This window comes from Mustela erminea, chromosome 7 (genome assembly GCF_009829155.1).
Source record: "Mustela erminea isolate mMusErm1 chromosome 7, mMusErm1.Pri, whole genome shotgun sequence".
Taxonomy (NCBI): Eukaryota; Metazoa; Chordata; class Mammalia; order Carnivora; family Mustelidae; genus Mustela; species Mustela erminea.
This window is the reverse complement of record NC_045620.1, coordinates 91,958,344-91,973,306: the sequence shown is the minus strand read 5'-3', so window position 1 is coordinate 91,973,306 and position 14,963 is coordinate 91,958,344. Positions and strand designations below refer to the sequence as shown.

Here is a 14,963-nt window from a genome sequence, read left to right as displayed (position 1 = left end):
GTAATTTCACATCATCTCTAGCTTCTGAGGAATTCCCTTACTTTCCCACCAATTCATTTAGGCATTGTGGGCAGGCGTGTGTGTGTGTGTTTGCGTGTGTGTGTGTGTGTGCATGTGTGAATGTTGCATTCCAGCATTTTTAGTTGCGCTGTATCAGGTGGAATTTCCATGATATTTTGTCCTCTGCTCCCAGAACAGGAAGTACCCATTTATTCCTTCCTTGGTCCGTCCCTCCCTTCTCTCATGTCTGTATAGCCAGTTATTGCAGCACCATTTGTAGAATAGTGTGTTTCTCTCCCACTGGCCAATAATATAAATTATGACTAATATCAAATGTTCCTATGTATTTGTGTTTGTTTTAGGTCTAGACTCTTTTCTGTTCTAATGGTCTATTTTGTTTACTGTACCTACATTGGTACCCTATTGCCTTCATTACAGTAACTTTCAAATAACCACAGTCACCCCTGAGCTGTGTTCTTTTACTTCAAGAGCTTCTTGGCTATTTTTGGCCCCAGGGCTTTTTTCTACAGATTTACTAATTTGTTAGCACAAACTCCTAGAATATCCTGGTGGGTTATTGACTGGGATTTTTTCAAATACATAAATATGGGATAATAAGTTCCTTGTGACATTAAATTTTCCTGTTCATAAATATGCCATATCTCTCATTCATTTAGACTAACTTTAATGTCTTCAATAAGATTTTATAATTTGGTTGTGCACATATTTTGTTAAGCTTATTCTTATTACTAGGTACATCAGTTTCATTAAAAAAAATCATATTATTGAGGCACCCAGGTGGCTCAGTCCATTAAGTGTCTGCCTTTGGCTTAGGTCACGGTCCTGGGGTCCTGGGATTGAGCCCTGCATCGGGTTCCCTGCTCAGCTGGGAGTCTGCATCTCCCTCTCCCTCTGTTGCTCCCCCTGCTTCTGCTCTGTCTCCCTCTCAAATGAATAAATAAAATATTTAAATTTTTTTTAAAAAAATAAAAATTATACTATTAACTTTTCATTGTTGGCTATGGAAATGTAATTGATTTTTTATGTTGATTTTTACCTCTAGCCACTTTGCTATTTTTAAATCAATTCTAATAATTTTTAGACTTCTCTCTTAAAGACTTTATTTTTAATTTTTTAAAGATTTTTTTAAAAGATCTTATTTATTTATTTGACAGACAGGGATCACAACTAGGCAGAGAAGCAGGCAGAGAGAGAGAAGGAAGCAGGCTCCCTGCTGAGCAGAGAGCCAGATGCAGAGCTCGATCCCTTGACCCTGGGATCATGAGCTGAGCCAAAGGCAGAGGCTTTAACCCACTGAGCCACCCAGGTGCCCCAGTTTTTTTAAGGTTTTAATTTTAAACAATCTCCACTCAATGTGGGACTTGAACTCACAACTCTGAGCTCAAGAGTCGCATGCTCCATCAATGGAGCCAGCCAGGCACCCCAATAATTTTCAGATTCTTTTGACATTTTCTATGTAGGTCATCATATCATCTGTGAGAAATTACAGTTTAATTTCACATGCTCCATCAATGGAGCCAGCCAGGCACCCCAATAATTTTCAGATTCTTTTGACATTTTCTATGTAGGTCATCATATCATCTGTGAGAAATTACAGTTTAATTTCCCCCTTCTAATCTTTATTTTCTAATATTTTTTCTTATTTTATAGTTATGTCCTAAAATACAATGTTGATTAGAACCAGATATATTAGACATCTCTGTAATTCCTGATTTTAGAGAATCTAATGAGATTTTGTGTACTTTGGTACTCTGATTTAACAAAGTATCTGTATCTATAGATACAGTTTTTCCCGTGAATTATGCAGTAGGACTTGTGTGGTCCTAAGTTCCCACTGTAAGAGGAAACTTTTATGATTGTTCTGGCTTATCCCACAAAGTGGGTTCTTAGTACATTGTCCTCAAGGTCCCCTGAGGGGCCACCCTCACACTGTCCCCACTCTTATCCCAGAAAGAAGTGGGGGAAAAGCAGGCCTGGCTCTCCCTGGGCCACCTTGTCTCCTCACACTCTATTAGAGTGTGATAACAAAGCCAAGTAATGATGAGTTAAACATTAGGTTCTTTTTTTGAAAATCTAGAGCTCTCATAAAACCATAAAAAAGCAGGGGGAAGAAGGGTTGAAGTTCTGTCTCTAGACTGTCTGATACAAAAGCACTGGCCACATGTAGCTACTGAGTATGTGAAATGTGGCTAACTGACTAAGAAACAGAATTTAATAATTTTAATTAAATTTAAGTTTAAAAATGTCTAGTCAGCCTGGCATTCAAACACTTCTAAATATGTTTGAAACAAGTTGCATATGAATATGCTTCTTCAATTATAAATTATTTATTTATTTAAATTAATTTAACTAACATACAGTGCATTATTAGCTTCAGCGGTAGAATCTAGTGATTCATCAGTTGCATATAATACCCAGTGCTCATTCCATCACCCAGTTATCCCATTTTTTCCACTGCCCCTCCAGCAACCCTCAGTTTGTTTCCTATAGTTAAGAGTATCTTATAGTGTGTCTCCCTCTCTGTTTTTTCTTTTTTTTTTTAAGACTTTATTTTTTTATTTGACAGACAGAGATCACAAGTAGGCAGAGAGGCAGGCAGAGAGAGAGGAGGAAGTAGGCTCCCTGCTGAGCAGAGAGCCCAATGAGGGGCTTGATCCCAGGACCCTGAGATCACATCCCGAGCGGAAGGCAGAGGCTTTAACCCACTGAGCCACCCAGGCACCCCTCCCTCTCCGTTTTCATCTATTTTTCCCCTCCTTTCCCCTATGATCCTCTGTTTTGTTTTTAAAATTCCACATATGAGTGAAATCATATATTTTTCTTTCTGTCATATTTCTCTTAGTATAATACTCTCTAGTTCTATCCACATTGTTGCAAGTGACAAGATTTCATTTTTTGATGGCCAAGTAGTATTCCATTGTGTGTGTGTGTGTGTGTGTGTGTGTGTGTGTGTGTATGTGTGTATACACCCCACATCATCTTTATCCACTCATCTGTTGATGGGCATCTGGGCTCTATCCATATATTTTGGCTATTGTGGACATTGTTGCTATAAACAATGGGGTGCAGGTGCCCCTTCAAATCATTATGTTTGTGTCTTTGGGGTAAATACCTAGTAGTGCCATTGCTGGGTCGTAGGGTAGCTCTACTTTCAACTTGTTGAGGAACCTCCATACTGTTTTGCAGAATGGCTGCACCAGCTTGCATTCCCACCAACAGTGTAGGAGGGTTCCCCTTTCTCCACATCCTCACCAACACCTGTTGTTTCCTGATTTGTTAATTTTAGCCATTCTGACTGGTGTGAGGTGATATCTCACTGTGGTTTTGATTTGTATTTTCCTGAAGCCAAGTGACATGGAACACTTTTTCTTGTGTCTGTTGGCCTTTTGTATGTCTTTGGAGGAATGTCTGTTCATGCCTTCTGCCCATTTCTTTTTTTTTTTTTTAAGATTTTATTTATTTATTTGACACACACAGAGAGATCACAAGTAGGCAGAGAGGCAGGCGGGGGGGGGGAGCAGGGTCCCCGCCAAACAGAGAGCCCAATGTGGGGCTCAATCCCAGGACCCTGAGATAAGGACCTGAGCTGAAGGCAGAGTTTTAACCCACTGAGCCACCAGGCGCCCCACATTCTGCCCATTTCTTGATTGGATTATTTGTCCTTTGGGTGTTGAGTTTGATAAGTTCTTTATAGATTTTTGGATACTAGCCCTTTATCTGATATGTCATTTGCAAATATCTTCTCTCATTCTATTGGTTGTCTTCTGGTTTTGTTGACTGTTTCCTTTGCTGTGCAAAAGCTTTTCATCTTGATGAAGTCCCAATAGTTCATTTCTGCCTTCATTTTCCTTGCCTTTGGAGATGTGTCTAATAAGAAGTTGCTGCGGCCAAGGTCAAAGAGGTGGTTGCCTGTGTTCTAGTCTAGGATTTTGATGGATTCCTGTCTCACATTTAGGTCTTTCATGCATTTTGAGTCTATTTTTGTGTATGGTGTAGGAAAATGGTCCAATTTCATTCTTCTGCATGTGGCTTGTTCTCTGCCTTTATCCAATCACCTCCCCAAGTCTCTCAACCTGAAAACCATCTCCTCCCCCTAGGAACCAATATTCTTTTCCTCAAGGGGAGGTTTTCCCCTCTTGGTCCCTTCCCATGTTCTGTAAAGCACAGGATTGTACCCAATGAGCACAGATATTCTCTGTTCAGCATCACAGTTTGGGAGGATGGATTCCAGTCATGCAGATTGGAATTCCTAATCAGAGGGATGCTCAGGCTGGCACCAATGAAAAAAGACATAGAACAAAGACACTATTAATTTTCCTTGAAGACCATGCAGCCTAATCCAATGTAAAAGAAACAATATTTTTCCTATTAGCACATCCCATCCTTTAGACTCAGGGGGCACCCCCTTTTATGGTGCTGACAAGCAGTTGGGTCTTTCCTGTATCCCTACTCCCGTTCCAGTCAAGCAAACTGAAGCATGTATGTCATCTTGAACTAAGGGGAGGGCGGTAGAAGTCTGGAAAGTTTTTTCTACAAAGGGAAGGAAAGCAAGTCACAGGCACATGAAAAGAGTAAATTTTGGTGAATAAACAGTTGCTGGGCCATCCAGAAACAAGGAACACAGAAGGAATTTTGATCAAACAAGCCTTGTTATGTTCCTCCCTTTCTTCCATTCCTAGTTCATATTGTAATGTAGTTATCTACAGTGAGTGCTCTCTTCCTGAAGCAGGTCCTCTATCTAAATTCTTTAAGACAGTTAGGTGGGAGGTCAAAATTTCTTCCTCTCTTGGTCCTAGATTGTTTTGAGTTTGAAATAATTTACATGTCAAAGTGGCACATTTTGGGGCAGACTGCCCTTGGTTCCTAGAGTTGCACAATAATGTAGGTGTACTTAGTTCCACTGAACCATATGCTTAAAAATGGTTAAAATGGGAAGTTTTATGCATGTGTTATCAAAATAAAAAGTATGTGCATGTAGTATCTTTTAGATTAATTTTTACATGCTGTTTCTCTTTGACTGAAGGGGATGGAAGCCATTTCTACTACAATTACAGATGCATTTATTATTTGATCCAGATGTATCCTACCTGTACATACCTGATCACATACGGAGTGCCATATGTACAGGGTGATTCATTGTAGCCTTGCTTGCAGCAGCAAAAGCCTGGAAACAAATTATCCCACTAGAAGAGGCTGGCTCATAAATTATGTATATCCAGACAATAGAGTACTATGTAGCTGAAAAAAATAAGAGGGCCACCTGGGTGGCTCAGTTGGTTAAGCAACCAACTCCTGATTTTGGCTCAGGTGATGATCTCAGGGTCATGGGATTGAGCCCCACATCAGGCTGGTGTGGGGTCTGCTTGAGATTCTTTCTCCCTCTGCCTCCTCTACCTGCCCCACTTCCCCCTTCCTGCGCTTTCTTTCTAAAAAAAAAAAAAAAAAAAAAAAACTAAAAAGGAAGATCTCTATTTACTGATTCAGAAAGATCCAGGATATATTAAGTGAAGAAACCAAGACACAAGTGTATATAGCATGCTATCTTTTGCATAAGAAATGGGAGGACAAATACTATATATTCATATTTGCCTGAATTTGTATAGAACATTGAGAAGATAAACAAATTAAAAACAAAGGTTACCTGTAGTGGGCAAAGGGAAAGAATGGATGGAAACAAAGTCTGAAGGGTGGATTACTTTCTATATTGTTTTGATTTTTGAATTATCCAAATACATTATCCATTCTATATATTAGAAATATTTAAAAGGTGAAATGGGAAAAAAACAGGGCCATGGTAGAGACGTTGCCCAATTCATCCTTTCTACCATTTATACTTCCAGCCCCACCTCCACCTCACTATCAATTTTATGGACTTTTCAGGTTGTTTTCAATGTTAGATTAGCTGAGATAAGCATGACATCACAATTATTATTCAGTTTCTTTATATGGGTTCATTTAATTTTCCTAACAACTTAGTAATATGGACAATATCATTAACATTCCCATTTTACAGATGAGGCAACAGAGGAACATGGACAGGTTAAGGAACCCACCGAAGACCTCACACAGCCTATAAATCAAAGTTAGAATTCAAACCCCTCATATATCAAATCCTGGCTCTCCCAACATCTTTGTACAAGTATCTCTGAACACTTGTCCTACTATTTCACTTAACTACACTATTATAAGTGGGTACATTGGGTCAAGGGGTTTGTCCTTTTAATGTTTTGTTTTTTTCTTTGTAGATTAGACAAGCCAAAATGCCATTAGGTGCATTTGTGTTAATTTACATTCCCATTGTAAAGGCGTGAGATAACTGTATCCCCATTTGGATGACGCCGAGTAGCCGCAAAATTTAAATTTTCTCCTCAAGCTAACTGACGAAATACGGTTATCACTAACGTTTTAATTAGCAAATTTAGCTCTCAAAAGCTTAGGGACCCCTGGAGATACATTTGCCCAGAGCAAGGAGTCCTCCAATTCCTAAACCCTGTCTCCAGACGGCCGGCAGAGGGCGCAGGCCTAGAGGCGCCTCTCTCTCGTGGTCCTAACTGGCTTCCCAGGCACAGTGCGCACGCGCACATCTCTCTCCAGGTGTCCAGCTTTGTGCCTGACAGAGGTCTCCTCGGCTGCGCTCAGCGCGCAGTTTTCAACCCGGCTGGTCTTCGGGGAAGAGTAGCGTGTTCCCTGGAGCTGGAGCGTCCCTGGGCCTCTGGGGCGAGAGGGTGTGGGGCGGGCCTCGAGGGGTCGGGCGGCGCGTCGGGCAGCCCACGCGGGCGGGGCGGGCGGGGCGCGACCGGCAAGGACTCGGGCGTCGGTCGCCGGTGGTGGGGCCGGAGCCGGGCGCGGAGCCCCTGACAGGACAGGTACGGAGGCGGCCACCCTGCCAACCGTCTCCTCCGCCGCCCCCATGCGTGTTCGCTAGGTTCCCGGCGGCGGACGGGGGGCCCGGGGCTGGGCTGGGCTGGGCTGGGGCGCGGCATGGAGCCCGGTGTGCGGAGCGGGGACGGTAGGGGTGGGCCGCGGCGGGGTGGGCGCCTGCCTGATCCTGGGCCTGGCTGACCCACCTGCGCTCTTCCGCCTGGCCGTGTGCTCCCGGGGTCGGAGTGGTTGCGCCCCTGAATTCCTCCGCAGCGGCGGGGGTCTCCCTCCTTTCCTGGGAGCGTCTGAGGCACCCCTGAACCCATTCTGAGCCACAGGTTTCAGTGGGCACATGGTTAAGAAGTTTGTGTCAAGCGAAAAACAAAACAAAACAAAAAACCCAGATCCCATAGAGGACTCAAGCATGGGGACCTGAATATGGGTCTGGTATGTCTGTATCTCCCACTCCCGGGGACCGCCTTAACTGGCAGGATGACCCTTGAGAAGTCATCTTGCACATTCCGCTTGTCTTTAAGGCAGAACCACAGGTAAATCACACAGATGAGGAACTCCGGTGTTTTTAAAGAGACTATGATTTGGAAGCTTCCCCTGATGTGTTGCAGTGATGAGAACAGCAAGCCCACGTTGACCGTTTACTAAGCCAGTATGCTTAAGGTACCGAGAGTCCGAGAACTATGAGGTGGAGAATGACATTCTTTACCTGGTGTCCAGCCAGAGCATGAGTCACGGGGTATATGTTAAAGGAGATTGCCGTAATTTTCTTTCTTTTCTTCCTTAAGGCATTTCGTGCTCAAATATGTTTAGAAACTTCATGGTTAAAGTTTTCTCTTCTGTGGAATAGTTCAGAGCCTTTACTATGCTCAAGATAGTTACCATGAATCTCACACGGGAAGTATGGTATGGAGGGTTTCACAGATTTGAATGGAGAATGCTGTTTTTCTTGGGTGCTGATTCTGTTTAACAGTTGAAGTAGTTTGGGAAATGCAATTCCAGATTGGGAAAATCAAGGTTTGGAAGGGGCAGTGTAGGTCAGTGCTTTTCAAACCTTAATGGTGCATACACCTGCCTGTCTTGTTAAAGAACAGATTGCGGTTGGGTCTGCATTTCTAACACGTATCCAGGTCCTGCTGCTGCTGCGACTGCTGCTGCTGAGATCACACTTTGAATAGCAAGGGTGTAAGTCACTGGATTGAAATTTAGAGACTGTGTTCTCCTTCCTGCTTTCTGACACAAACTTTGCTGCCTTGAGCCATCCCCTTGACCTGTCCAGGCTTATAAAATAGGAGGCCGGACTAGAAGAGCACTAAGGTTCCTTTCAGATCTAAAATGCTGTGATTCGAGTTCAGTTACCCTTTTGATAGTTGAAGTCCATCTAAAATATCCTTCCCAAATGGCCAGTTTGGGCTTGAACACTCCTAATAACGGGGAATTTACTACATTTCACCTTGAGATAGCTTAGTAAGGAAGTTTTTCAATTTTTTGCTGAAATGCATCTCTGCAACTTCTATCCTATTGGTCCCAGGTTCTCTTTGACAACTGAACAGGAAAATAAGTACAGTCCCCCTTCCAAAGGTGACTCTTAAAGTGTTAAATGATAGCTGTTCCCACCAAGTTTCCTCCACTGAATTACCCTTAATTCTTCCATGACGTTGTTTTAGATGCCTCTCTTAAATTCTGTCTTTCTGCAGGGAGTGTAGTGGGGCTTTGGCTGGCCTCTGAAGGATGGGTGGGGCTGGCAAGACCAGGGAAAGCATCCTAAGCAGCTGACAGTGGTGCAGAGATGACACTGCATATGTCACAGGGAGGCCTGTTTGTTTAAAGTAAGAAATGGTGTGTCAGTGAAAGATTTGGGGCCAGGGGCTATCTGGGCAAAACAGTATTTTAGAGTGTGTCATATTCTTACTCTGGGATATAATGTGTGGCTGGAAATGGGGGGATGGGAGGGGAACCAGATGTGCTTCACGAATCAGTAGTAGAGGACCCAGGTTGGTGATAATAAGCATGCCTTCCATTTATGTATAAGGTTTTACAGATTACAGAACCTTCCACCGACACGATCTCATTTTATTTAATAATCCTGTGAGGTAGGCAGAGCAGCTGTTAACCCTGTTTCATAGATGAGGCTCCACAGAGGGAAAATAGTTTGCCTCAATTCTCAAAGCTATTAAATGGCCAACCAAAGAGATGACAGTGGTAATGGAGAAGAAAAAAGGGATGCTGGGAGGTGGTACTAAGAATTGGTGAGTTGGGCCTGATGTGAGGATACAAAGGAAAAGAACTTGTTAGGGAAGATTCAGAAGATGTGGGAGCATTGTGATACTGTTGACAACTTCCACTCTAGGTTTTACTCTGTCATCTCTGTTATGGGTTGGGAGGGATTGTAGTAGAGGATTCCCAGGCTCCTTGGCTTGTGTATAGCTATTAGTGGTACTGTGTTAGGGTCCTTTCCATTTTGGAGACTCTGGATTTGGCTTTCTATCATTTTTCTTTTCTTTTAAAATACTTATTTATTTACTTAACAGGGAGAGAGAAAGAGAGAGAGAGAGCGTGCACGTGCACAAGTAGGTGGAGTGGCAGGCAGAGGGAGAGGGAGAAGCGGGCTCCCCACTGAGGAAGGAGCCTGATGGGAGCTCGATCCCAGGACCCCAGGATCATGACCTGAGCCTAAGGTAGCCCCTTAACCCAGGTGCCCCTCATTTTTCTTTTCAAGTACAGGCTAGTACCAGTAGCACTTGGCTGATGGACAAATTGAGTGTCCCCACACTCCTACACATCCCCTGAGGGCTTCCCTTAAGCAAAGACTAGACCTTTGTCACCTCCAAAACCTCACTCAAGCTGTTTTCCCAGATCGGCATTTGCGGTATAGCCTACAAGCCTCTCTCTGAGTCCTTTCCCCATGGAAATATGTGAGAGTGAGAACCAGTGTCATTACCAAATTCCGTACCCTCCATTTTTAGTTTCTTAGGCTCCTCCTGTCTGGAAAAGAAAGATCTACATCTGCTGGGGTTCATGTGTACATGTCTGTTAATTTCCTCTACGGTAATTTTCCAGTTACTCTGGAAAATTTGTCAGAGCCAGCTTATATTCCCAGAGCCTGGTATTGGTACAGGCTTGTATTTAACATTGAATGTCTTCTGTGTGCAGTGCTTAGGATACTGAAATAAATAAAAAACTCTCTTCCCTAGAGGCGTTCATGATGGGATAAGGGGGACAATATTTTAATAAAAATGTGATGTTATAATAGAGATATGTCCAGAGTGCTGTGTGAGAACACAGGAAGGAATGACTAGCTCTGCATGGAGACATTGGGAATCTTCAGGACAAAGGTGGTAATTGAACTGAGCCTTGCTTATTAGGAAAAGGAATGGCCTTGGTGATTTTTGCAACAGTTATAGAGGCATTAACAGTGAAGGTAAGTATATCCATGTAGCTGGAATGTTAGAACTTTGAGTTCAGAGGAGAGGTGATCCATGAGACTAGATATTCATAATGAGGCTAGGTTTTTAATGACCTGAAGTGCTGTGCTAAGGAGATTCAGTTTTATGGACAGAGAGGTGATATTGATTGTATTTTGGGAAGCTAACTGTGAAAGTAGACTAAGGGGAGAATTTAGATCAGGGACATCAGGAGACTCTTGTAATATAACATAGGCATGGTATAATGCTGAACTAAGGATTAGGTCATTGGGGGTGGAAAGGAGATGAATCTGAGACAGTAGAGACAGTCAACCTGATGTAATGATTAATGGGTTGTTGAGAACAAGAGAGGGAATTGTTAGGGATGACTCTGTTTTCTGTTTTGGGTGGGTGGTGGTACCAGTAGAAAAGAGGGAATATAGAAGAGGAACATTTTTTGAGGGGAAGATACCAAGTGTCCTTTGAGTTATGTTGAACCTGGGGGGTGTCTGTGGTACTTAGCAGACAGGTGGAAGTGTGGGTCTGAGATTCAGAAGAGAGTCTGTGCCTGGGGCAGTAAGTGTAAGTGGGGGTTGATGCCATGGGAATGGATGAGCTCAGCTCTGCTTTTAGGAGGCTGAAGATATCAGAGGAGTCAAGAAGGATTGGTGTGCAAGGTACGAGAGAATGTGGCCTGGGGACCTAGGAGAGGAAAAAGTTCCAGAAGAGGAGCAGCAGCTTCAGCTGCTACAGGGAAATCAAGAAGGATGAGCTTGGAAAATGCACCTTGAGACTGGACAGTTGGGAGATTGTGGTCACCAGGGCTCTTACGTTTTAAGTGTGAGCAGCTACTGAGAAGTGGTAGGGACAGGAGTGAGATTAAGCCAGATGGAGGAGTGGCTGGGAAAGGAGGAGACAGAGGGTGTACTCACTTTGAATAGCCTGGCAGGGAAGGAAGGAAGAGAGGTGGTGGCATCTTGCGGAGGAGGCAGCAGAAACTAGAGACAGTTTTTCCTAGAATAGAAGTCTCGAGCATAGGTTACCAGATAATGTATAAGAGCGAGTAGAGAGGGTGCGTGCAGTTGAAGGGACAAGGGAAAAGATGATTGCTAAGTCAGATCCTCAGAGGAGGGTAGAAGGGTTGACCTGGAAAAGAAAGGGACATCATTTTCTTTGAAAGAGGAATGGCAGAAGAAAGGAAAGAATGTAGGAAGAAAGAGGCAGTGGTGGTAGCAGATACATCTAAATTTGCAAAGGAATTCTGCTCTAATAGGTTCAGTTTTTTTTCTTAGGAGCTTTATCTGCTGAGGGGAGGTGTGGTGTGGGCTCAGATAGGAATTACAGTAGTAAAGGAGGCTTGATATAACTGTCCAGAGGAAAGGGACAGAGATCAGACCTGAGATTCTCTCCAGGAGTGTTAAGTACCCTCAGAACAAGCCTCATACTGTAGGCCCCTCCTTCCTCTTTCTCCTAATAATAATGGCTGATATTTATTGAGTGCTTCGTACCAGGCACTCTTCTGAGCACTTTTCAGGCATTCTCACAACAGCTCTTTTAAAGGAATTGTTACAGTGTCGATTTTACACAAGAGGAAATGGAGGCATGGAGGATTACTTAGGGTTAGTAGTGCTTTGATGAGTCTCTTACCTCTGCAGAAGTGGCATTCCTTCCTCTGAGACATCAGAGGAGGCAGAAATTGAATCCCAGCTCCAGGTTTCTGGACCTTGAGGGGCTGGGGTCCAGGGCTGCTACAGAGGGGGTCTTACCTGGCTGGTGTGTGGGCATGCTGGTGGCATGGGTGGGCAGAGTAGTGGGGTCAGTGTGGCTGCTGGCCTTTAATAGCCATGTCGGGAACTCTGAAGTCCATGAATGACACTAGCGTCCCGACCAGAAGGACAAGTGACTGAGAATGCTTGGTCAAGTATTGCGGGCTGAGACTGTGTCACCCGAGACAGTGAATACTTAAAAGGGAATTGACCCCATCCAACCAGAAAAAGAGAATTTTTTTTTCTGCCAGATACGGGAGTAGGCAGACTTATAACCTTATATAATAGCATAGATTATTAACACTCACTTTTTACGTTTTCCCCTTTGATATGATAGAATTTGCAGGTAAGGTACGCTTGAGTGAAGGGGGAAAATGGTGGGATGGCATGGACGGTAGAGAAACAGGCTTACCTTTTGCTGCTGCAGCTACTGGAGCATCATTTCCGTGTCCTTCCTCTTGTGGTTGCTATGGATACGCCTTTGCGTGGTGACTTGAGGAGATTGATTTCCATTACGATCAAATGATGACGTGGATTTAAAAAGAGAAAGGACAGAATGCTCTGCTTTTGGGGAGTGGCCGGTGAGCTGCCCAGAAGGCAGAGCCCAAGCACAGCCAAGGTGGCTGTGGCTTTGTTGGCTGCCTTGGCTTTTGCTGAAGTTGTGAAATGGTGCATCTCTCTCTTTAGAGCGCAGGCTCAGGGTTCCCTGTCTGCAGGGTCCTAGTGCCAGAGAATTGCTGGTTGATTCATGGGGAGGAACCAGCAGCAACTTCAGACAGGCTGTCAAGTAGGACTTCTGCTAGCATATGGAAAGTTGCAGTTCTTGAATATGGGGCTGGGGGCTTCTCTGTACCTGGTGCTGTCCTGCAGAACTTCCTTTATTGTAGATAAGTGGGGAATATTGTGTAGATTTCCTTCCTGGCTCTTGGAGGTCTGGGCCTTTGGAGGTGGGCGTGGCAGTCATTGGGTATTCTTGGGGGAAGGGGATACTTTGGGAGGAGATTGAGTTGCATTCAGAATGAGAGTGGGCTGCAGACATTTCTGGGGAAAACAAGGAGCTGGAAAGGTAAAGAAAGTCCTTCTAGGATTTAGGCCCTATCTGTATGAGATCTGTAAGGCAGATACTGGAGTAGGACTTTGGAGCAATGGGTTGTGTACCTGTCTTCTTTCTGGGTTCCTGTGTGTCTGAAACCCAGCCTTCCATACTTCTAGGCCCATAGCTTCTGTTCCCCACTCAGTGAGCAAATAGCTCTTTTTTTTCCTGATTCCTGAGGGAGTTACATCCACACTTATCCCTTCCTTACCAGTGCTTTCAGAGATGTACAGTTTTTCCTAGTCTGAGGAAAATCTGAATCTTGCTAGTTACTATTGTGTTTCTTTTATCTTTGTAACCAAACTACTCTATACCCAGTGCCTGATATAGTTCAGTTCAAGTGTGTGGACCCTGCTATGAGACTGCCTGGGATTCAAACCAGCTCCTCTATGAGAGGGATGAGGGAAATCAGACAGCTGGGTTAGCTCAGGATTAAGGCTGGGGGAGATCGAGACAAGAGGAGGTCAAAGGCTCAAAGGATGCTGGGGTGCTAGTAAAAGCAAGGTAGGAATAGTTCAGGCTCAGTGCCAGAGAGGCTTCTTTTTACTTGTTCCTTCTTAATTCTTAACAAGCTACTTGCTTTCCTGTCATTTTCTGAAATAATCTCCAAGACCATTGATTACCTATTTATCAGATACCTGTTTTTGTAGATATTTCAACAGTATTTAATATCACTGGGGAAGAAAATGAATTAGAAGTCTAGGGTGTATCTAGCTTGTCTCTGGCTGAGGGAACATGTAACTCAGAATTGTCCTGTGTGACATGGCATGGGGCCCAATGGTGCTGTGGTACGATCACCTGCCTGTACAGCTAGTCACATGTGCCCCCCCTGCCATTTTCTGGCCATGAGACTCAGGAGAGTCATTTGACTTCTGAGACTCAGTTCCATCACCTATAAAACAGAGATGATGCATTCTGTTTTGTCTGCATCACAGGTGCATTTTGGAAGGAGACAGTGAAATATGCATGTAGTGTACACAGTTAAATTTGCTCTGGAGAAGGTCCTACGAACAGGACTTACCTTCTCTCCTAACATGTTCAGTTTGCCTTCCCATTTCCTCCCAATTTTTTTAAATGTTTTCAGTCATCATTCTTCCATTACTCACGCTTGAAAGCTCCTGAGTTTGTTCGTTCATTTTTTTGTTCATGCATTCCTTCATCTATCCATTTATTCCTGCATCTTTCAAGTTCCTGCTGTACGTAAGTCATCGTTGATGTAGCTTCCCAATAATGATGGAGGTGATATCTACATTTTGTTCAGCATATATTCTGTGCCAGGCATTGTGTTAAGTGCGTGCTTTCTTAAGTGTTTACTTAATCCTCACAACATCCCTGTGAGGTAGGTATTATTTTCCCCCCTTTTTTCAGATGAGGTAGTTTTTTTTCAGATGAGGTAGTTGGGCTCAGAAAGTTAACTGTCTTGACTAGAGTCATACAGGTGAGGAGGGAACCAAAGCTGTGTCTAGGTCTGTTCGTCTCGAGCCCTTGCAGGCACTCTGCCTCTTTCCCCATGTGTGATCTTAGGGCCTTCTCAGGGCATTTTCGTACATTCTCTGAATTAGCTCCTATCCTCTCCTGCTTCTTTCTCTCTCTCTCCCTCTCTCCTTCCCTCCCTTCTCTGGCTCAGACCCTCCCCACCCCTTGTGCATTATGCAGCAGTCTCCTTGCTATTTTCCTGTCTTTACTGGGTTGCTCCTGCCTCCACTCCAGCCTGCTCTGCCACCCGTTTGATCCTCCTAAAATAACTTGTCATGCCAGTCTCCTGCTCAGGAAGAGATCCACTTGTTGTTACTGGATCATGTAGAT

General features: G+C 43.9%; 1 protein-coding gene across 1 annotated transcript in view; it reads left to right on the top strand.

The window, feature by feature from the left end:
• The first annotated feature begins 6,778 nt into the window (after positions 1–6,778).
• DCTN1 (dynactin subunit 1) overlaps positions 6,779–14,963 on the top strand; it is a 29,409-nt gene continuing 21,224 nt past the window's right edge. The window contains exon 1 of the mRNA XM_032352510.1: positions 6,779–6,887. The gene's annotated coding sequence lies outside the window, so the exon portion shown is untranslated. The remainder of the gene's footprint in view (positions 6,888–14,963) is intronic.